Source organism: Numenius arquata, chromosome 1, assembly GCF_964106895.1.
Source record: "Numenius arquata chromosome 1, bNumArq3.hap1.1, whole genome shotgun sequence".
Classification (NCBI taxonomy): Eukaryota; Metazoa; Chordata; class Aves; order Charadriiformes; family Scolopacidae; genus Numenius; species Numenius arquata.
The window spans coordinates 17611264-17635149 of NC_133576.1; the positions used below are offsets into that span (position 1 = coordinate 17611264).

At 41.7% G+C, this 23886-nt stretch overlaps 1 protein-coding gene across 2 annotated transcripts in view; it reads left to right on the top strand.

Moving 5' to 3' along the window:
* FILIP1L (filamin A interacting protein 1 like) overlaps nt 1-23886 on the top strand; it is a 198563-nt gene that overhangs the window by 25910 nt on the left and 148767 nt on the right. For both annotated transcript variants that reach the window (XM_074158427.1, XM_074158418.1), the window contains exon 2: nt 20414-20554. The gene's annotated coding sequence lies outside the window, so the exon portion shown is untranslated. The remainder of the gene's footprint in view (nt 1-20413; nt 20555-23886) is intronic.

Below are 23886 nucleotides of genomic sequence, written 5' to 3' on the forward strand. Positions count from 1 at the left end.
AGCTAAATACAATAAATCTTAAAACTGAACCAACAGCAGTTAGATCAATTACATTTTCTTACAGTGGTTAATTTCTTTTGTGTTTTAAAAGTAAAGACTTACAGTCAGCTGAATCATGGGAAAATATTTCATATGATTTTCCAAAGCACAGCATTTCTGAAGCTCTGCCAGTCATATAGTAGATTGAACACAGCATTATGAAGTATTCTCACGTGTAACCACAGTGACGTTATGATATAGGTTATTTAAAGCCTTGTGAGATTCACTCACAATTCTAGGTAAAGTACATTTCTTAAAGTATTTCACTGGCAAACGTCCAAAGTTGAGTTCCAAAAAACTGAAGTGCAAATTTCACAGCCTTTAGCCCTGGCAATTCACATCCTATAAAATAATCAGAAGCTTTTATCTTTTGCAGAATAGCTGAGATCCCATGTCCTTACAGACAGTTTTTCTATTTTGTTCCCTAAACAATAAAAATATCACAAGAGCTGCTAGCAGGTTGGAAGGAGGTCAACAAACTAGTGTCAGGGGCTTTTTATTTCCTTTCTTTTAAACTCCTTGGGGAGTCCAGTGATCAAAACTTAGCAAAGTGCACAAGTATGTTGTGTAACAGGATTATTAGATCTGTTGGCTTCAAACTAAAAAGACTATAAAACAAAATTCCTATTATGGATATTTCTTGATGTTTGGTGGTCTGTCATGCATTCCCACTACAGATAGTCATTTTCATCCTCTTGCTCTTAAGATCTCTGATTAAAGAGCATTGTTGCAATACTTCCACGAAATTACTGTAATTCGGGAATTTTACTTTTGGGAAAAATGTAACAGAATAATTAACATGTCTATCAATTCTGCTCTCATAATTAATGCCAAAAGTGGAAGGGCTGAATTATTAACCGCTTGCTTGCTTTGGCTATCACATTGACAAAATGTCTGATCCACTTCTAGCATTTTAGCAACACCAGAAGCCAAATCTTCCTCTAATCCTCTAATTGTGCCCACAAAGACCTGTCTGAATGGGTAATGCAGACCCACAAGAAACATCGGAGATTTTTCCTTCCTAGAAGCAACTGAACTAAATATTTCACTTCTGATCCACACAAAGGGAAAGCAAACAAATTAGAAGCATATTTTGCATTTACTCTTAAGCAATTCTTGGTGAAGCTTAACAAGCTGGTTTTGATCTATGAAGTTCTCTGTATCTCTGTCCTAACTACATAGGGAATGCCTCGCCTTTCTTCTTCTGATGGGATGGCCTGAGACTTGCCATTAGTAGAGACAATCTTTCCAAAGCTTTCCATATCAAAAGCTAAATCTCTTTGGAGAGCTTTTACATACACAGTAACTCACCACTGTGGATTATGGCCAGTGGTCAGCAAATGGTTTTGAAGCTTCACCGGTGTGACAGAGAAGAAACCAGCCCAAGTGCCATAAATACCATAAGCCAAATCTTCATCACACGGAGTTCAATGGCAAATTTCCTATTGATTTTTGTACAATCCAAAATTTAGTTTCTAGTTACAGAAATTTATGGATTAAGAAACACAAAAGGAATCTGAATTAGACTTCCTCAATATGTATACTAATTAAAGCATTTTGCTACATTTACACAAGCACCTATGTTGAAAATATCCTTCCAAAATTGAAAATTCACATCCCTTAGTACTTCTTACAAAGTATGCCACCTTCCCACTCTCCTGGTACTTTACAATTAGGTTTTAACATCATAAAACAATACACCACATATAAAATTCATGATGTACAGCAGGATTCTCTCAAAGAAGGTGAAATCACAAATTGTGTGGGCGGTTTGTTAGTTTTTTCTCTAAGCAGATAAGTTAGTTTTTCCCCCAAAAAATGTAAAGCAGCACTTCAGATCTACGCATATAATTTGAATATTATTTCTTAACTCCTCGGAGAAAATACTGATAGCTAACAAGCTTCATTAAAAACCAGACAAACTCCAAAACAAGAACTGCATTTGCTTTTGCATGGAAAAAAGAGGAAAATATGTTTTCAAAAAAAGTTACAGCTGAAGGAAAAAAGCGTAAGTGCTTACACATCTGCTGGAATTACAAGCATCTTACTCACCAAACTATACAGTCTCCAGCTTATCTGACATGGCTCCATGAATACGTCTCTCTGACCCCAGTAGGAACAGTTAGAGATGTTTTAAAAGTCTCTGAGGACAGTTTAAAGTGAATAAAAAATATAGAACCATGAACCAAAAAAATGCCTCAAACAAAGTCTCTGATACACATGGAAAGAACTGAATTTAATCTCACAAAAGACTGATTTTTAAGTACAGACAATAATTTATTAACTATATAAATGTTTGACTGGTCTAGACATTACCAAGGACCACTTCTTTCTGAAAAAAACATATTTTATCAAATGTTCTGTTAAAAAAACCAAACAAAACCCACAAAAAACCCCGCAAAACCCCCCATGTGCTTTTCACAAATCACATTTTAAAGACTGATGGTAAACATACTCCACATCGTGTGTTGGACAGGTTTTCAGATAACACTGTAATAGAAGCAGCAACTCTGAAGTTGATGCACCAGAAGCACTGCACATAGGGACGAATTGTTATCTGCATTCACCAAGGATAGAGATAACAAAATAGAATTACTCATTTCTTAGAAAGGCTTCTGGTTCACCTTTCAAGCCCAGAAAGCATTCAGTCAGCATGGTCCAGTACTTGCTACTGCTGCCCCTCATTCTACAGGCACAGAAGCCCCACGTAGCCACATCCACACTCATATCATAACCTCCCAGCTAATAAAAGCTAGCCAGCCAGAACCTTGTCCACAAAGAGGAGGAGAAAAGAAGCCTTATAGTCAGAGGAGACACTGGAGAAGAACTGTCCTCAGTGAAAGTTACATAATATCAGAGAGAGGAAAAAGCGCTTCTGACAGCAGCTGTTTCCTGCTCACTGTGTGAGCTTCACTCAATGAGTTCCACTCCCTAGATTTTTCAAGTCAAGCACTAAATGGAGTGGGACTGAATAAAGATGTGTGCATTGCAAGTGTGTTTTTTAAATGTCTAGGAAAACAATGGATCCTGAGAGATGAAAAAGGAACTTGCTGGGGAGAACCATGGTGCAGATTCAGGACGCAGACAGGAGAGCAGCATCTTTCCATAGCTCCAACCTCATAACCACTGCAGATGCCTGCAGCAGCTCCAAGCTAAGAGTCAACCATCAGCCACCAATCCAGTCTATATCTACCCAACAGTGCGAGTGTGCCCAGGTGGTAAACCATCATGTCCTTACCAAGTTACTGGCCTCAACAAACTCCAAAAAGAACAAAAAGAGATCAGGAAAGTGAGTTGTAACGGAACCTCCCCAAAATGACTCAGTTTGACTTCTACGTGACTTAGCTAAACTGTGAGAAGCTCACTGTATATTTTCTTCTTCTTCAGCCTAGACCCAAATAAAATCAGCAATAGAAATCTCTGCAGAAATCATCAGCCTCAGTAAAACTGTATGCAATATGCTTGCCTGTAATTGCTGAACACAGGTTTTATATCAAGACATGCAATGCTCGTCTCTCCAGGCTGGTTACTGCAAATGTGGCTCAGAGTAGGTTAGGAGATGGTCAAGTGATGTTCACATGCCTTCTGCTAAATCCAGCCAGGTCTGCTGTTTTTTAATTTGTCAAAGGTGAACAAGGAAGGCGAAAGGTGTAAGACACGGAAAGGAATAAACCAGACTCTCAAATTACTGGCTAAAAACCAGCTGTCAGGAGAGGGAGCAGGACTTTCATCATCTAGTGAAAATGCTATGCCAGTTAAAAAGCATACATTTATTATGGTTCTGTGACTATTTGTGAAATGTGCTCAGTCTGTACATTAGGTACGAACTCAAAGGAATTGAAAAAAAGACAAATTTGATGACTGTTTTTCCTCATCATCTCCACAATCCTATAGTTTTCAAATGAGTGCAGAAACATACGATGTCCCTGACATCCAAATCTGACCCTTGTTAACTAACACCTCTCACCGATAAGCTCAGCAAGCTCTTTTCACCCAAACGCTGCAGGGTTGGTGGGAATCAAAGCATCATAGAATGGTTTGGGTTGGAAGGGACCTTAAAGATCATCAAGTTCCAACCCCCCTGCCACAGGCAGGGACACCTCCCACTAGACCAGGTTGCTCAGAGCCCCATCCACCCTGGCCTTGAACACTTCCAAGGAAAGGGGCATCCACAAGTTCTCCGGGCAACCTGTTCCAGTGACTCACCACCCTCACAGTGAAAAATTTCTTCCTTATATGTAATCTAAATCTTTCAGTTCAAAACCATTACGCCTCGTCCTATCACTCGCTGATAAAGAGTCCCTCCCCAGCTCTCCTGTAGGCCCCCTTCAGGTACTGGCAGGCTCTTACAAGGTCTCCTTGGAGCCTTCCCTTCTCCAGGCTGAACAACCCCAGCTCTCTCAGCCTGTCTTCATAGGAGAGGTGCTCCAGCCCTCTGATCATCTTCATGGCCCTCGGTTGGACCTGTTCCAACAGGTCTGCGTTGTTCCTGTGCTGAGGACTCCAAAGCTGGACACAAAAGCAAGTGGTCAACAAATTGAGGAAATTAATAAAATGTAACAATATCAAGTAAAATGCTGCTATGTTTCAAGTTTCTTTTCAGACTATAACCAGACTTTAATTTTTTTAAATTATTTTTCAAGGACTAAGCATTCTTCTTTAGAGGAAATCTAACCTCACTGCTTTCCATGCAGCACTCCAAAAATCAAAATGAACGGTTAGTTCTCCTGATTTTGACTAAATTAACATTTGATAACAAAGCCTATGAACTGTAAATTCACCAACTGGTGACCATCTTGCTGAGCAGGTAACTTTTTTGTATTGAAAGTCTCAGGGCTTAAGCATGAAACTAAATATTAAATTCCTAAATATATACAATTTCAGGTTTTAACCCATCGAAGGCAGAAGAGTTCAGGTAGAACATGAAGAAAACAAAAGTTCAGGACTTGCCCCAATCAGATGTACTGTGTGGTTTAATTTTGATACTAGTCAGTGTTCACAGAAGCCCAGAACTGTCTCAAGTCAACTTCTAATTATACAGGCAAATTGGGAAAAGATGACCAGAAAAAAAAATAAAAAAATCAAACTAACCATATGTAAAATTAGGCTAAAGCACACAGATGCCATATTATATCCTTTGAAAAAAAACGTAGTGGCTAGATTTCCGTCAAGAAGCAGATTCAGGTGTAAGGAGCAGCAGGCACTATAATTAGATCAGCCCTTATTCCGCACTTGTACTTTGAAGAACAATTTGATGCACCAGAGGGTGTTGGGCGAAGCCATGGCCTTCTTAATCCAAAACCCAGAGAGCCATCAGAGTTAAATGAGAATTGACTAACATAACAAGGAGTTAACCCCTTAAATAAGCTACTGTAGGGCCCCCTCCCAAGGGATTTCTCAATTGCAATGAAAACAACGTTCCAAATTCAGCTTCCATTGCTAGAATGAAAAAAAATGCTACAAAGGGTATGACGGGATGAAGGTCTTCACACAGTCACCGAGTTGAATGATGGGATCTCACATGCTGCTTCAGTTACCAAATTTAATAGTTCTAGTATGCCCGTAAAGACAGGCTTCAAACTGACACTACTCCAAAGGTCACAGGTCACAGATTCCACGAAATCCATCATCAAACCCCTTCAAAAGTAGCAGCCAAATTTAACATCAGCACCTGATGGGATATTATTAAACAGACAGACCTACACTAAAGCATAGGAGCTTACACAATGCCCTCAAAAAATGTGTGTTATCATAAAATATGCTTAGTCACCTCATGTGACATCAGCAAACAAGCATCATGAAGTCATCTTGTATGGTATTAAAATTAATTCAGTGCTTTACAAACAACACTTCTTTCTCCTAAAGTAACAATAAAAGTCCTCCTCCTTCCATATTCCCTCCTTCATAGAGTTCTTCAGGGTGTCGTTTTCTGCTAACAACATAAACTTAACTGTTGGCCACTTATGTTCACGACAAGAAATGAACTTGTCCATCTTCCTCCATGGCTAGCTTGTCCAAATTCCAACTTAAATTATTTCTGCCCCTCCAGATTTCCCCTTTCGTGACACCTGAATAAGTAGCTCTATTTTCTCCACACAACTCTGTTTCTTCTGCCTTTATTCTAATTGAACTGCCAAGAACTTTCTCAAATAGAGGAAAAGGCAAGCTAGAAACCTGTTTGGAAAGCCTCTCACTTTAGGGAGGGTGAGGTAGAAGGAAGAAGGGAGGAGAGGGGCAAGGGAGCTGCTATTGGTTTTAACTTTTAAAAATGCATGGTATATGGGTCATCCAAACTAGTAAGATTTTAAAATTCAAAGGAAAGTAACCATGATTAACAGATGCTTTTACAAGAGCAGTGGTGAGTAAAAACTAGCCACCAGGCAAATTCTAACAAGTCAAACTTGTTAGTTTGACTGGCTGACGATCAAGGAAAGAGGTGGTTGTATCATGCTGCAAAATAAGCAGTATTTTTTTAAAGTTTTTTTTCTAACAATCTTTGGAATTCATAGACAGATTTCATTTGAATTGTCTAGAATGAACTGTTACAATCATGTCCATCAAGAGATGGAAGCTGTGTTCTAACATTACTAATCCTCTTATCAAAGTATTTGATAAGACACCGATCACAGCATTATGTGGAACATATGTGAAGGCACATTTTGAGTTAGAAGAGTTAGGAGAATAGGCCCAATCTGACAGTCCAAAAGAGACGAGGCTGCCGCAGCTCCATGCTCCCAGGTGCAACCAGCAGCGAGGCTGCAAATGTATTCTCAGTAGGTGTGCGCACTCAGAGCACATGCACACACTGCATATATACAGATAGATATAAGCCAGCCACACAGCTAATGCACAGCCCCTCTCTGGCTGAGCAGGAAGAGATCTGCTTGTGAGAATATATATATTTTATATATACACATGCACTTTATGTGTGTGTGTGTGCACACACGTGTCCACAGACATGGACCACAAAGATCCCTCCAGCAGCTGGGCTCAGACATTTGTCTGCCCAGTAGCCGCCCCTGGATCCCAGACTCCCCAGCTGCTGGCACCTGGACATAGAAGCCCCCAAGGAAGAAAGGAACTTAATAAGATGACAACACAGACTGCACTGATCAGGTGCAGGACATGGCCAAATAAGCATACTGACCAGTGAAGTATTTAGATGCAACTGGTCTGTTTTATGCCCTTACCCCTCTATTTTCCCACACTTATTCCCCGCAAATCACTTAAACCCTTCCCCTTGCCTGCTTTTGGTTTCTCCACTAAACATCCCATAAGTAGCCCAGTACAATCCCAAAATGCTCTTTCCCTGCATCCCATCATGTGTGCCCTACACCTCAGCAGCAGCCTCCTTCTCAGTCCGAAAGGTGCTCTGGCCTTGACTCGTCGTGGTGGGTTTCAGGTCTGGACCCTGGGGGTGAGGCTCTCCTGGGACAGCCCTGGGAAGGGCCCAGACCAGGTGTCCCTTCCTCCCAGTCCTTAATGCGGGTTCCTGCCTGCCACAGTGCCCCTGTGCATTTCTGGGCTTGTGGAGGTGGGCCTTTGGTGGGCCGATGGCCACTGTGATGGCCTGGGAGGAGCCAGGGCAGGGTACTAGTTGAGATCCCTCATCTGCCTTCGTCTGTGCTCACATAAGACAGCAGATCTTCCCATGCAAGAGTGACCTGGCAACTAAAACGCCCTGCCTACCCCCCACCTCCCAGCTTTCTTTTCTTTTTCAATTTATTTATTTATAATCGGTGAACATCTGCTCTTCCTATTGAGCATTTGGTATAATTTAGAGGAAGAATGAAAGGCATCTGTATTAGAAACACAAACAGAGGCACTGAGATCAGACCAAACAATCCTCACAGAAAGCATGAAAATAAATTCCAGCTAAAAGCAAAGGTGAATTTTCCAAATTCCAGTACCCCTCTTTCTAGAAGGGGGTGCATGAAGAATTTGTCTGTGGTCTTTTTAAGCTTTTAGTTTATTATCAGGCAAAGAACTCCATAACTCTTATTTAGCGTCCCCCCTGACCGTGGGTACCTTCAGCCTGGCCCAACCCAGAGCTCAGGAGCTGGCTTTGACACACGGGATCCTTTCAGCTGGTCTAGCACATCACCTTGGGAGAAGAGGAGAAGAGGCAGCCAGGGCAGCAGACAAGTCTCCCTGGCCAACGCAGAGGGCAGGCAGAACCGGGCTGGCTGACCACACTCCTGCTTTCTGACCCAGCATTGCACGCAGCATCCCGGTGCGCTTGTGGGGAATAGTAAAGCGTTTCGACCAATTCTTTCCAAGCGTGGGGAAAATTACTGCTGCTTATGCAATCTGTCTTTTGCCAAACATGAATCCGGGAGCTCAGCTGAGCTGACGTTAGTATGTCTTTAAAGAGCCAAAACATCTTTCACTCTGATGCTCTTCTGGCTTCCTCTGTTGACTATAGATTCTGCTAGAAAGCTACACCACAGTCCTAAGTGCCATCTACACCATTAGGATCAAGCAATTGTGTTTAAGGTACAGTTCAGAAGGCAAGATCTGGGAATACGGGGACACTGAGAGTCGTACATAAGCAAACAAACAGCAGTAGCAGCATTGCCCTGCGCTAGGCCCCACAGTTCCCAGGTACATGTGAAACCCAGTTTACCCATACAACGGTGGGCTACCTTGCTGATCTGCGGCTCCTGCAAAGAGGCAACCCCAAGCATCTTCACATAATTTGCAACCTTTCCACCTTGTTTCTTAAACTGGAAACTTGTTTAACCTCTTAACTGACAGCATATAATTGTATGGTTTTTCATGCAGTCTGTTCATAGCATACCCCTTGAAGAAGTTAATTATGTTAAGTTCTTGGGTTTCTATACCACTTAATATAATGACATATCACTGAAAAAGCACACCAGAAGACATACAAGCCAAGAAAAGAAAAAAAGAGGCAATTCAGAAGGATCCCTCCCCTTAACAAAAACAACATACTGATTACTTGAAAGCCTGTTTCATAATTACTCAGGAAATGGCAGTGATGCCTATCAATTTCAAAATAACGAGCATTAAATTAATGCAGAAGACCAACTGAAGGAAGGCTGTTATGAAAGCCTTTTACAGCAGCAATAAACCCCAAATCTTGAAAGATTTAAAATGGTCCAAAACCACGTTCTTGCCAAGTACAAGAACTGCCTTATAAACTGCATGTAAATTAAGAACAAAACAATGGCAATAACCTTCAGATTACATCTGCGATGGGAAATGGCTCGTCCGAGAAAAGGACATCAACCCACCTGCCTCCACTGTGACTGAGTTTGGGTCGATTCTTACTCTCAATCAAGTTTCTACTGACTTGAATGACAGTTGATCATATTGATGCTCAGACTACCCATGTATCAAGTTTAGAAACTTAACTGTTGTATGCATATCTGGGGAAAAACATTCTCTTCTGTTCATCTCATGACACCTTAAAAGAAAACTCATGAGGACATACCAATGTGAACAGGCATGACAAAAATCTCTAGCTCCCTCTTCTTTAACTAGCTTTGGTTGGCAAAGCATAAAGGGATTGTTGCAGACTTCTCTGCCCGTATGATTTGAGGGATGACTTCAGGTTAGCAAGGTTAAGGAAACAGCTGAGAGCAGCAGTTCCATTTTTAACTGTTTTTAATTCAGAGTCCCCTAAACACTGTCCAGCAAGGAACAAATTGAAACTAAACAGAGGGGTGGGTTTTTTGTGTTCCCCTCTGTCCCAATTAAATTTTAGAGATGCCGTAAAAGGGATAGCCAATTAGTGCCACTCCCAATCCAAACTGTGGGTCTGTCACTGTTGTAACTGAAAGGGGCAATTGAGTTTTTGTTATTCTCAAACCTAACATTCTGCTGCAGCAGATAATGCTTCTGCATTTTTCTTACATCCACTGCTAATAAACTTGATGATCTGGTCTGCGACCCTCTGCTGACTCAGTATCAGCCAGGTCTGGTTTGGTAACCATGGACAACTTCCCTTTTCACTGTTTCCTCCAAAGCTGATCAATATTTCCAGTGTTCCCAGTGCCTTCAATGAGAGCCACCCAGCAACTCTTAGGCATGCTACTTAAAAAACAAAAAACACCCAAAAAAGCAAAACAAAGAGATGCAAAGGCAAGACAGGTTTGCTTTAGTTGGTCAGGCTAAGCATAAACCAGCAGCACAACAATGCTACTTTAAAAAAATTGCTATAAAATTCTTGCTTCCTTCAATATTATATTCCACCTGAATTCTGCATGTAGGGGTAACAGTAAGAATCCTTGAGATGCTTCCAGACACCTCACTACAATTTTTTCTGTGGTAAGCAGACTAATGTCAGCCAGTAAAACTGTCTGATTCCCAATGAACCAACTATAGGGGTCATTAAAGTAATGGGGGGAACCCATAGCAAGAAAAAGCTAGGGCTCAACACCTAGTGTCAGTGTGTCTTGGGCTGCTCCACACTTGACTCATTTCTAGATATTCCAACATGCTCCAAATTGTGAAAGGTACCTGGGAAACCTTTCAGACCTCCCTGAAGTAAAAAAAAAGTTTTTACTCCCAAAAAGTAAAAGTTAAAGTATTGAGATATTTGATTTTAATCACTGTGATAAGAATCTCACTATAGGGAGAGAAGGAAAAGAAAAAAAAAGAAAGGAGAGATGGTTCATTTTGGCTGTGGTTGTTGCTGCTGCTGTTGCTTTGCTCCACTTTAAGTAAAGCTACATTTTTAAATGGTGATAGAGCTCAGTAACAACTTATCAGCTATAACTTGTAAAGTTAATCTTTGTTAGAGTCTCCATCACCTTTGGGCACCTCCTCAGAAGATAAGCTGTAGCTCAGCCAAGTTTATTGAGTTCTGTAAAAACCTGCCAGATTAGGCTGTATAGTTTATGTTTATGTTAGATTGCAACCATGACATAATGTCTCTAAACTTAAGTATCCACTAAGCTATAAAATACCCAAAATACAAAGGCCCTAGGAGCTACTAATTCTAATGGATGCAAAGGTGGGCATGTAAAACAGACTGCTATATGACAAAGGAGAAATAATCGAGTGCAGTAACTTCAACAGGGGCAACTTCAGTGAGGTATGGAAAAATACTGCAAGCACTATTATGGTGCAAATACAGTGCTGAAAATAAAAAAAATCGCATATTAGAAGAGGACAAACACAGAACATATCTGTCTTACCAGTGCCATGGCAACTGTAAGAGAAAACACATACACTGACCTGAAATAGTAGCAACTTCGTCCAATTAAGAACATTGCTTATAAGGGAACAAGCAAGAGCCGGCTGACCACATATCCATAAAAGCTAGGAATGTTTTCTGTTTCCAGACAGTGTTTCAATGCCTTTACTATTAAAAAAAAAAAAAAAAAAGCTGGGTTTGTCCCCGAGTTTTCAGTCCCTGAGTGAACGAAGGTAACAAGCTGAACAGATGCATGCTTGAGGGACTTCTAATCCAAACCGTCACGTTTCCACCCACCTTGGAACCTGCTGATAAATACACATTCCCTTAACCAGACCCTAATCCCACAGGCTGATCTAACCCTTACATAAGCATTCCACTCCTTTCCCTCACCAAAGGGACAATGACCTGCTCACACAAATCAGCTGACAAATTCAAAATGAAACAGCTGAATCTGTCCGGTCAGGGATTAACTTGCATTTCAGCTCTGTCTGTTCACTGAACAGCCTTCTGTTAACTGCAATGACTTTGTAAGAAATGCTATGCACCATTGGATAGAACAAGACTGATTTGAGACTCCTTCCTAAAGAAAGTCTTACATGATAGGTTTACAACTGTCTAACAGACACTGTCCCTTATCACTGCTGGCCAATCTCAAAAGAGGGAGAGAAATCCTGAAGACAGTAAGTGCCTAAAATCTGGTGAGAAATTAATGCAAAGAAAGGAAATTATACTCTGAGCATGTGTGGAAAAACCAAAACAAAACAGGTGAACTCTGCCATTATAAATCTTGGTGGTTCAGCACCAACGTTGCTTCTGACTGGAGGCAGCAGACACTGGCTATTGCCTAGTGGAGGTTTCAACGGTGAGCACAGTGTGAAGCTGAGGTTACCGCTGAGTTGGAGGTACCCAAGCAGAAAAGGACACGCATCTATATCTTCAGGCCACAAACAGTTTGAATTTTCTTGTTTAACTATAATATATTTGTCTATTAGCAAATGACAACGTATGTATGTTCATGAGTTCTCCACATCTGAGCAAGAACCCAAACCAGAAAAACCTGCCTAGAATGAAGTATTATTTACCATCTCCCACAATACATGTAACTTTAACAGGAATAGGCTTATTCACATACTGCATTGGACATTTAAATATTGTCTAGCAAGCAAAAATAAGAGCTAATTAGATTTTTTTTTTCTTTTTAAAAAAGTCATATGTGTGAAGCTTTGAAAAGCTGACACATGCCTATACCCGTTGTGCCTTTACTGTGACTAAGACAGACAACAGTCTGATTTACAAGTACTTCAGGATTTTGTGAAAACAAGATCAACATGGAAACTGTTCTGCAGTTCAGTGACCCATTGCAACCAGCTCAACGCAACTGCTGTGGACATTCTCCTTCCCATTAATGCAAGCCTGTAAGCCACCAAATTGGAAGGAAAAAAAGGCAAAACAACAGGATTTTTTTTTTTCATTTAATAATCCTTAATAGTTGGGACTGCTATTCTCTGCCCTGCTCAATGACTTTTAAGAAGTTGTCACTTAAATGTCTAGAATACCGTATTTCTCACAACTACTTGATCCAGTTCTCCAATCTGAAAGTCCTAACAACTGCTGCTGTTTGAAACATCCAGAATGTTACTTGCACATACTTTATAAAAACGGTATTTGCTAGTAGAAACAAAGCTTTTAAAGTTTGGGGGAAATAGCCTTGGGGTTTTCCCCTTCTGAGAGCTTAAAGTTTTATGAGTGAACCTAACGGACTGCCAGACTTCCAAAGCGACAACACATTACGAAAAAATTTCCTATGTGTTTTGCAAATTTGAAGTCAGCCACATTTCACAACTGACATCAGGGTTTTTAATATCAGCTCTAATGAAATATAATTCTCCAATGACATAGCTGTGAAGTACAGCATTTTCATTTCACTGGCTGGCAGAGAGGTTTTGGCCTTACTAATATTATTATTTCTTATGTAGAGCCAAAAGTGTTCTAGGCCCTGCATGGACACGTCTGAAGACAAGGCCTTTTCCTTGTATCTGCTGTAAGCACCAAGACCATGGGGTATTCAACAGGTCAGATGCATTTTCACACAACTGCTACAGCCAAGCCGTATGTTAGGACACAAGAATATGAATACAGTGTAAAGAATAGCTTGTCTTCATCTTTGCTACAGTTTCCATTTCACTAAATCTCTTTGGGTGGGATTGGATAGTTTCTGGTTTGGGAGAATTTCACTGTTTTTTCAAAAAAAACAACCCTACAGTCAATGAAGAAATTCCAGCCATCGTCAAAACCCTGAAGGGAGCAGGAGGCAAGCTGAGGATTAAAACGATAGTGTTTTTAAATCTGGTTCTTGTTGAGGTCACATTTCTTCTGCTGGATGAGACAGTGGGATATTTATTTTTGAAGTCCAGGTACATGCACAGCTCATGACAGTTTAACCACACACCAATAAAAATCAGAAAGCTCCCATTTGTAAATGACTGAACTAAGTACGTAACTGAGAAGAGCTGTTCCTTCCCCAAACTCCAACAATTCAAGAAGCACGGATAAGACAAAAAGCCAAACTTCTCCTTCCCTGAGGCCTACACCTCCTTGACTGAGGTGAAATCAGAGCATAGCAGACAGCAGTCAGAAAAGGAAGACTTGCCTACTCAGAAGCCCCAGAGCAGTTGGTAGGAACACCCAACATGGGTATTTTTTCTGAATTTGTTGTGGGGATGAGCAATAACAATAGCAATGTTGTTCTCGCTCCTTCACCTATGCATCCTGCTCAATGCACATGCTTTCTCAGGACTCCGACGGTGTTACTTTGGGAAACGTGCCTCAACGTGGCCGTTCTGAAGATACTTAAAAGCTTTGAAGACTGCACATTGTGCTCTGGGACTGAGCAAGAACACTGATGTCACCCAGCGCTTGGGGATCCTGACACCTAGGGGGCTACTCCACACAGCCCCAGTTTAAGAGGGAATTTGAAAGGGTATCTCATGGCACAGTACAGTAAAAAATTGTTATGGTTTGAGGAATCCACAACAATTTGTTGTCATTTAGACCATTATTCTATCACTAGATGACCCCTTCCCACCTGGGTAAGGGGAATTGGAAAAAACCAAGGAAATCTGAGGGTTGAAATATAAATTTAATAGAATAAGACTAGATAATCAACATTAATAACACTAAAGAACCAACACTGATACCGACACCAATATAAAATATGCAAGGATTATACTCAGCCAATGCTATCAGCAGGAAGCTGTGCACTCCCAGCAGTTGTCAGCAAATGTTGGACACTGTGAGTGCAATGGCTTCGGGAGGAAGGGAAGGGCTCAGGGGTCCGGCACTAGGGCGAGAAGTTCCAAGGATCACAGCCATCACAGAGGAGAGAGAAAACGTCTCAGCAAACTTTCTAATTTATACTGAATGTGATGTTCATGGTATGATATAATATTGTTGGCCAGCTTGGGTCAAGGGCCTAGGTCTTGCCCCTCCTCATCCCTGCACCTGGTTAACTTGAAAACACTGTGACCTCAAAACCGACATACCATAGCTGGCTATAAAGTAAATATTTTCACAAATTGAGACACTAGAGTCTTCTAAAAGTGCAGTTTTCCCAAGCATTAGAAGAGAAATTAGTCCTGTGTTGTTCAAACCAGGACACAAATCTAGGCCTGACCTGACAAAATGTACACACAAAGAAGAAAAGGATAAGAGAGCCTGCCAAGTAGGAAGGGAAAGCCACTGTTGCTAATCTAAATGCAACATCTCCAAGTGGTAATCAGGAGTGGAAAGCAGCAGGGCATAGCATCTCCTCCATGGGCTGATGCATACACATTCAGTTTGGGTCAGAGAAAGAATAAGAACCAGCATTTGGCACATTACATTGAGAGGTGGAAAGAAAAATCTCCAAAAACACAAGGGACAGATGTCTGGTGAGAGTTAACATCAAGGTTCATTTGTGGGGTGTTGGCCTCCTTGCAAGTTGCATAATACTTGTGGTGACACCTTGTTGGATTCATAAAAAGTAAAAGCAGCAGCTCTGTTGGAGGCTGCAGCAGAAGCTGAAAAGAAACCATCTTTTATTTTTCTAGTTTTGGGGATGAGCGAGGAGGGGAAGAGTCTGCATAATACATTACGGTGCAGCTTGCAGTAGTGGTGGTTGTCTCTTTTGGTGCCGCGGTTCATTTCCAAAAAGATAGCTGTGCAGGATGAAGTAAGTGTTACCCTTCAGTTTCTCTAGACTGCTGACAAACATTAGACTGGTCTCCAACACTGATGGAATACAGAAGAGAAAATGCAGTGCATGACATTCCAAAAACGGGCAAAAACTTTGGTTCTCTCTGGAGGATGCTCTGGGAAGAGGTGGAGGATAAATGGGGTCTGGCAGTCTTTTCCAGCTCCATGCAACCAAGCATAAGCTAGCAACAACACAGACCTCCCCACCTCTGAGGGACTGTTTGAAGCTTGCAGGAGGAGACAGCACAGTAGGGGAAAATCTGCCATGCATGTTTGCTTTCCACAGACCCAAGAGGCCATGGTCAGGACTCACTAATACGCTTGCTGGAGGCTTTGCCTCAGAAAGCAGAGAATCAAAACCATGTAAGGATGGTGGGGTTTGGCCCATCGTAAATGCTGGCATTTATAATGGAGAACAGAGTGTGACTGGATGCCTGTTACAGACACTCATGGTGTGCTCTTCACTATATCACGTAATGATGCTTTGTACTGAGATTTCATACAGTAGTTCCTTAATTTAAGTAACTGCATTTTCTACTAGTGGGGAATGGTCTGCATTGGCCATACCAAATAAGCCGTTGTCCCACCAATCATATTTCCATAATTGTTTACCAACATTTGTTTTAAGGCACTGCCCTTTCTTAAGAGCTCTCTTGCCTCTATTAGAGGACAATGTAAGCTGGAAACTAACAAAATATTATTCTCCAAAGACAACATCCCTTTTATCAGGCACTGAAGCAATAAATGGCTTAGGGAGGGGAAACACTAGTTAACTACTTGCTAAAACTATCTAGAGCCCCTGCCTATGAACTTAAAAAATACTATTTCTCACACGGCTCTAGAGTCTTAATATGCAAAGTTACACTAAAACAGTATTAAACTTTTACATCTTCCACCCACACAAATCAAGCAGTCTCCTCCCATCCCTCCACAGCTTCCAGCCTCAAATATCCTGGCATAAAATGATCAGACAAAATAGGTGACTTATGTTTTTATTGGTTCTTCCAGACTATGACGACATTTCCTAAAACACTGAGCCAGGAAACTATTAATGTTCTGAAAAAGTGGAAAGGGTCAGGCTATTTCAAAGGGCATGTGTTTGCTAAGAAGCCTTTGTTATAGATGTATAGGCCACTTAAGATTCGATTAATAATAACAAAAGCATTTAGCATTCACGTAACGTTTCTAGCTTTAAGGTATATTATGAACATAATTTGTAACACCTCTGTGTTAAAAAAGTATTAGCCCTCTTCACCTTTTTGAGAATTAAAATAAGGTTAATCAGCTTGCCTGAGATCTTGTAAAAGAGTATATCCATTCCAAAATCAGAATTCCCCAAGCTCTGTATGTGCTCCCAATTCTCAGGCTGTTATTGGAGGGAGAAATGGAAATGGTCTCAACTTATCAACATTAAAAAAAGGAAGACCAGGAAGATGATCTAGATTTATCTCAGCTGCATTGGCCTGCACTTGACAGCACAAATCAGGTCAGGCATTTGCAGGTGGGGTCAGAGATTCCTTCAAAAAGTGCTGTGTGTTATATACACAAGCATGAAACCAAACCCCTTGGTACTATAACAGGAGCAGAGCACACTGCATGCAGGACAGAAAGAGGGATCCTACGGAGGCTCCACAAAACCATCTAATTTTCTAGTGCATACTACATATACATGTATATACCTCTTTGGTTTGGTTCCTTTGTCAGTAGGTCTGGGAATTATCAAGGGGGACACAAAGGACTTGCACAAAAGCCAAGGTGCCCCAAAGGCATCACCGCTTTATTCATGGCCAGACTAATTTCAGCCACAAACTCAGTTCTGAACCCAGCTGCACTAGAGTATGCACAAATATCAGTTCCCTAATGCGGGGGTGCAAAGCAGATTAACACCCAACCTGCCTACAGCATGAACAGTAAGATGCATTTTGAACAGAAGAGAGTGTTGAGGCATCCTAAAAGAAGTACAAATCACCCTGCTCTTACTGACTCAAGAGCCTCACTCATCCGTCATGTCTCAATTATGACTGCATCATATAGCTGCAGGTAAAAATCCCACTATTGCACAGTGCCATCTCCTGGGCAAGCAAGATGAGAAAAAAAAACCTCACACCTCCCTTCTCTCTTGCAGCATCCAATATGTTAGCATTGTCCCCCGTGCGCTGGCAGGACAGGCGTTACCGCTGTTCTCAGAAGGCAGGCCATGAATTCACGGAAAGAAGAGCAGACTGTTTACAGCTCCCACCATAAAACGTGAGACTCAGCAGCCCACTCTTGAGAGAGGTGGTATCTGCATAGGCAAGTGCCATGCAAATCCACAGGATTAAGTTCACTCTGGGTTGCTGGCTAATCACAAATTAGCAATCAGGGCTTCCTTTCAACATCCAAACAGGAAATGGGAGTGGAGGAAGTGAAAGCTTAATAATTTCTTGCATGTTAACAAGTTACATGAGCCACCCCAATAAAAAAAGTTTTGCTAAGCTGTCCCGGTTTGAAGTAAAACCGAACCAATTTTCTGTTCTGTAACTTTACATCCTAGCTAGGCCTCCTCTAACTCTCTGAAATTAACGGCATATTGTGGAGAAAACTGCTCGTTCTCAGAATGATAAGACCAATGTTTGTGCTCCATGCCAAGGAATGGTATGCAGGGAGGCCCTTGCTTATACTTATTGCTATAACAACCAAGGTCAGCCCATTTCGTTATTTGCCCCCTTAGAGGGTCGGAAACGGAAAAAACGTAGAGGGGTCACATCGGTGGGGAGGAGTGGACAGGACAGGTGACCCAAACCTGACCAACTTGGGTATTCCATCCCATCTGCCCCATGCTCAGTATAAAGGCTGAGGGATCAAAGGGTCAGCCCCTTCCTGCGATGGCCGACGTCCAGAGAGGACTCTGTCTGTTCATCTGCCTTTGATCCCGATCCGTGTGTTCCTGACTCCAGAGCTGGAATCCAGTCCCATTCGTCACTGAGTCCAGTCTGGGACTTCCCCAGTGCCTGCCGGTGATGTAACTGACATCCTGGGAGCTTGATACGGTTTTGTATATATTGTATCTATTTCATTATTTTCTTCTTTATTTTTATTTTAATATTAATTTTTCATTAAAGTAGTTTAGTTCATTCTAAACTTCTGAATCTCCTTATCTCTTTCTCCTCCTCTCTCCTCTTTTAGGGGGGGGGAAGGGGGGGGAAGGGCCATCTGCCGGTCCGGTTTTGGTAAATTCAGCCAAAACCACGACATAAGCGAACTTAAACCTAGCACACTGCCTGTCCCAATGGCAAGTATTTATCTTTAAAACCAAGCTATGCATCGTGGAAAGAAAACACTGATGCAAATATTTCATTTGGCACAGCTTCATTTCCAGGGTAAGAGGACATCATTATATGGAATAAATTTGAGGATTCTACCTTACTGGAATCACAAATCTTGAGACTACAATCCCCAAGGTTTGTAAGGTAGTAAATCCGGCATCTCTTGAAATGTTCAGAAAAAAAACCCAAAAACAAACAAACAAAACCAAAACAAAACAGGATTAGAAAGGTAACCTTTTAGTGAACACAAACTGTTAAATCCATAATGGTCCCTTGACAAAGGGGCAAGAAAATCAGACATAATGTGTTAGCTCCATTTCTTTCCACTATCTTTGAGGGCTACTGTCCACATCGGTTCTGTATATCTCACAACATCTGCCTGGCCGCAAAGTAGAGGGACAGGAAAGCTGGGGAAAAGTCCCTGTGGGACAAGCAGAACCCTAAAAGGCCTGAAGGAGCAAAGGACTCACAGGCCTCCATGCCAAACGCATCAAGGAATATCTGTCTCCATCTTCAGACCACCACGTCACAGCCCCTGGCAAAAGTGAAAAGCCTGGCCCATTACACACTCCTCACTTGGTGCTATCTCCACTGCAGGAGGAAGAAAAAATGCTTTCTGCAACTGTTAAATAACTCTCAAGAGTTCAAGACAGATGAAAGCCTAGTCTCTTGGTTGCCTGGAGATACTAAAAGCAGATTAGGGACAAAAATAAGATGACTTATATGGCCGTATGCAAACCGATGTTTTGAGGGAACAAAACTGCCCTGGGACTACAAGGTAGAACTCCTTGGTTTTTATGGATGTGTCCAGCAAAAAAGAAAAATCTCTTGAAGAAGTTGTAATACTCAATAGTACAGAAAGAGGTGATTTAAGTGGGCTGCATGGAGAACAGAAAAAAGGCAAAGGAATGTGGAAAAAAGAAACCTGCTGTCAATATATCCACTGCACAATCACATTATCTCCCAGGGATGCAAACAAGAATAGACATGTAACACAGCCACCATGGCCCACAACAAACTGGCTGGAGTAAATAAAAAGCTAAAACTGCATGAGTGATTGCTCTGCATTATAGAGCGTGAAGGTAGGATTCTACCCTAGTTTCAGCAGTAGAGAGACATGCAATTCTTGTTCCAATGCAGCATTTACCATAGAGTGCCATCTGCCATAACCAACTTAAATGTACTGGTTACACTATGCACATGGCTGGAAATGCAGACCTTACTGTGCACTCTCGTATTATTGCTCCAAGCAACAAAAAAAAAAAAAAGAAAAAAAGAGGGAGAAAATCTGTTTTACATGTGAACTTCCATCCTGGATCCTCCAGGGTCAGATCGTTTTCACAGTAGGCATTCTCTGTTTCCAAGGCAACCGAAGGCCGATCAGATATTTAATCAGCCTGGGTGTTGGACCACCCGTTAGCAAAAACTCTCCAGAACAAGAGTTTTGAAAGTTAAAAAACAATGACCGTGTAAGACTGCTGGGTTTGGTGGGTTTTTTGTTTGTTTTAAGACTTAATCATAGGTAGGTATTACCTCTTTCACTGGAAACACAGATACTCTTTCCAAAGGACTCTTATAGCTACCTTGCATTCCAAGACTTACAGTATCAACTGTGTCCAAGAATATACTTCTGTGGAGTCACTCACTACCTCATTCACTTTTCTCTTAGGATGTTTGTATCCAGGGCAGCAATGCCACTTCCTACTACGTGAGAAAGACCATGACAACTTTGCAGGACTGCCACCTGCTCCATTCCCAAAATGACGGCATCTGCCAGAACATTCAGGTTTCCAGACTGATGCTCCAGCAGGTTAGTTCACTTAACTTTTATAGTACTAAATGCCTTTCCTTAAGCCAGAGACTTCCAGTTTTCCTTCTGTCTTCTCCCAACGGGCAAGGTGAGAGTTTCCAGACAAGGTTACTTTGGTAAGGAGTGCTGAAGAACTTGTACCTATTTAGCAGCTATGGCTGTGTCAACAACCCACTGCCAAAAACCAGAGGAGGAACGTGCTTGACAATTCTTAGTGAGAGTCATGTCCTCCTTGCCCTACATTCACACAACATCCAAGCTCACATGTTCCATTTTCTAAAGCATCTAAAGGAAGATGTAGTTGTGACCAGTTCCTCTGGACCAGACATCAGGTAGCTGTTAAATAATATTAAGAATGATTTCACCATGAGATGCTTGTATTGGATCTCACCCAAAAACTTCCTATATATTGCATATGTTACTGTTTTGCTGCAATTGCTGTCTCAAAGCAAAGCAAGAACTTTGACAAATATATGCATGAGATCATTCAGACGAGGAGACTGTATGTTTGCAGAGGTATACTATTTGACAAAATAGATTATCTTTTTCACTCTGTCTTCCAAAGTAAAGATTTTCTTGGATGATGAACTAAGGGGAGTTCCCAGAATTTTGTCCATGGAGGGCAACTTAATGGGTGGGACATCAGTCCAGGGGCTGCATAATAAAAAATTTTTAAAAAATAAAATAAATAAATAAATAATAATAAAAAAAAAATAAAAATCAATCTGCATGACAGCGCAGAACAGCCACAATTTGAAAATCCCTCTGAGGGTCATACTTAGCAGCTTTCCAGGTCAGCCTCTGGGAACTCCTGACTCAGATCCTTAGTTCTTGTGAGGAATATAACTGATCCTTGTGGGGGTTTTTCCTCTTCAAAGACATTTCTGAAGGTTTTCCTTTTTGTGATGACTACTGGGATTTGTGTTACACAAGCAAGAGACTGACAAGGCAAGAGCAGGCATGCTAACCTTTCAATTTATAATGTACTTCTAAATGCTTGCAAGCTCAAAACAAGTGATAGTCAATATTTATTGAGAAGGCCTCCAGCTCTGGAAGCAGCTCATGTTATATTTGGGTCACGGTGGAAGGGAGAGGGCTCTTACTGCTTAAATCTTCAGTAAACTTTTAAAGTTTATTTTCATAGTCTGAAGGTTTGGGAAGGTAATGATAATTTTTAGTATTCTCTAGAATACCACTCTCTTCGTGGTCTTGTTGAACTATTTGCATGACATGGTTTCTCTGTGCCACAAACATACAGAAAGAGGAAATACTTCTGCCTTGCATTATCTCTGCAAGCAAGAGATAGCCTACAGGGGGAAAAGTAACAGCTGTGGGCATATACTGCCCTAAAGGACATCAGCCTCTATTCACATCTCTTCAAGTGGAGGTGACAACCGTAAACTGCACCTAAGATTTGAGCACACAACTGTGCCAGTCAAATGACAATTCAATCATCGATAAGTAAGATAAAGAAGATTTTAGGCTTACAGGCACTCTCCTGCACTTACACTTTCCGTATATTCTGCGCATTTCCAATGGTCTCTCATTCCCAGTTGCACACAGATTCACAAAATCAGAGATGTGAGCAACTTGTTTCCCAGCTTGCAGGGGGTTGGCAGGAAGGCTCACTCAGCCAGCATGCCAATGTTTGCTATTAACAAGGCTGCAGCCTACTTAACTTCAGGCAAGTTAATGGAGATCATCTTCCCTAGGTACAAGTAGGTGTAACAGAGAATTCCCTTCCAGCAACAGAAGCTACTTGAGGAACAAACTATAAGTCCTTCTCAGAAAACTTTCAGACTTTTAGTTGAGATGTTTTGAGGAGAAAAGCCACCAGTAAAATGAAGAAGTGAACAGATAAAAATCTCTGGAGCATCCTCTCTGCTTAGATCTCAGAAGAGCTCTGCTAAGCGGGGAGACCCGGCGTCATCCTCACACTTCCCTGAGAAGCCAGGGACTCCATGGAGGTGCAAGCTCCAGTCCTGAGCAAAAAATTTCTTTTGTCTATGCTAGTCTGGCAACCCTCCCAATGAACATCTCGAGTTCTGGGCAGGAAAGCACGTGTTGCGTCACGCACTCCTGTCACGCTGGATCACAGGGTAGTGCCTTGTGGTTGGAGGACTGCGTGACAACAAGAACAGTGCTCTGCCATAGTTGGAGCACCCTTGTTAAAAGGTCTCCTGTCAGTAGCAGGCATGACTGGCTGGCAGAGGTCTGGATTAAGTGGAACAACCTCCTTTTTGCTCTCCATCCCACATGGCAGGTGTGGCTGGTTGAGAAATCAAAACTCATACTGCCCTAAGTACCTGCCCTGCCTCCTTACTGAGGAGAAGAAAAAGCAGCTGCCTGCTGCTGCAAAATGGGTGCGATGCAGGTCAAAACTGTGGGGGAAAGTGAGGCCAAAGCCTCACATGATGGTCTCGTGCTCACTGCACACACCCTGCCAGATCTGGTCACCAAGTCAGAGAACTCTCAGAAAGGTGCCTAGCCCACATGAAATAGAAAGGCCCAAGAAATATCCCTTGCTTTTAGCTGAAGATCAGTCAGTGAAGGCATACTGCAAAGTTGCTCAGCTGCAACAAAGGGTATGCCATGCAGCAGGTTTCTACGCTGCAACCAGCCAAGGAGGCTCCATCTGACATGTGGCCTGTTCAAGAAATACAGTCCTCAGTGTTTTCCGTGTTTTATCTCATTCTGATCATGAGTTAAGCAAGCCAGTCAGTCTATTGTTCTTACCACATGGTAAGTAACTAGCTACATGTAAACAAAACAATTAAGCTCCATAAGGAACTGCTTGCTATTCAAAGCTGAACTAAACATTGCATTTTGTTTCGGGAATCCAAATATGGTAAATTACTGACAGTTAACTATGACTATGGGATTATTCGCTGTACAGAAAGGGTAAGCGGAACAGGCAATACAAGCTAGAAAACTATTATTCTTCCTCTTCCCCCCCTCGTTAACCATCTCAAGATCCTTTTGGTCTCAGTACTAGCTGCCTCTTGCTGAGGATCACCTTAGCATAACTAATTCATGAGAATGGGCACAATAGAGAGATAAACTTCATATGCTGGCACAGCTGGCTTTAAACCCCTTGCTCTTCAGTTGCAAAACCACCAGGCTCCATCACTACCCCTCTAGGAGAATACCTTGGAGTTGTTAACCTCTTAACGTATTTGGCATTCAGATAATTCATTAGATGATAGTACTGCACACAAACACACACCAACTCATTATTTTCTTATTCACTGTATTCTTGCTGCATCTAAAAGCCCTAATCACAATCAGGCTGTCAATTTGCTGGACAGAATATGTATAGAGGAAGAAAGAAT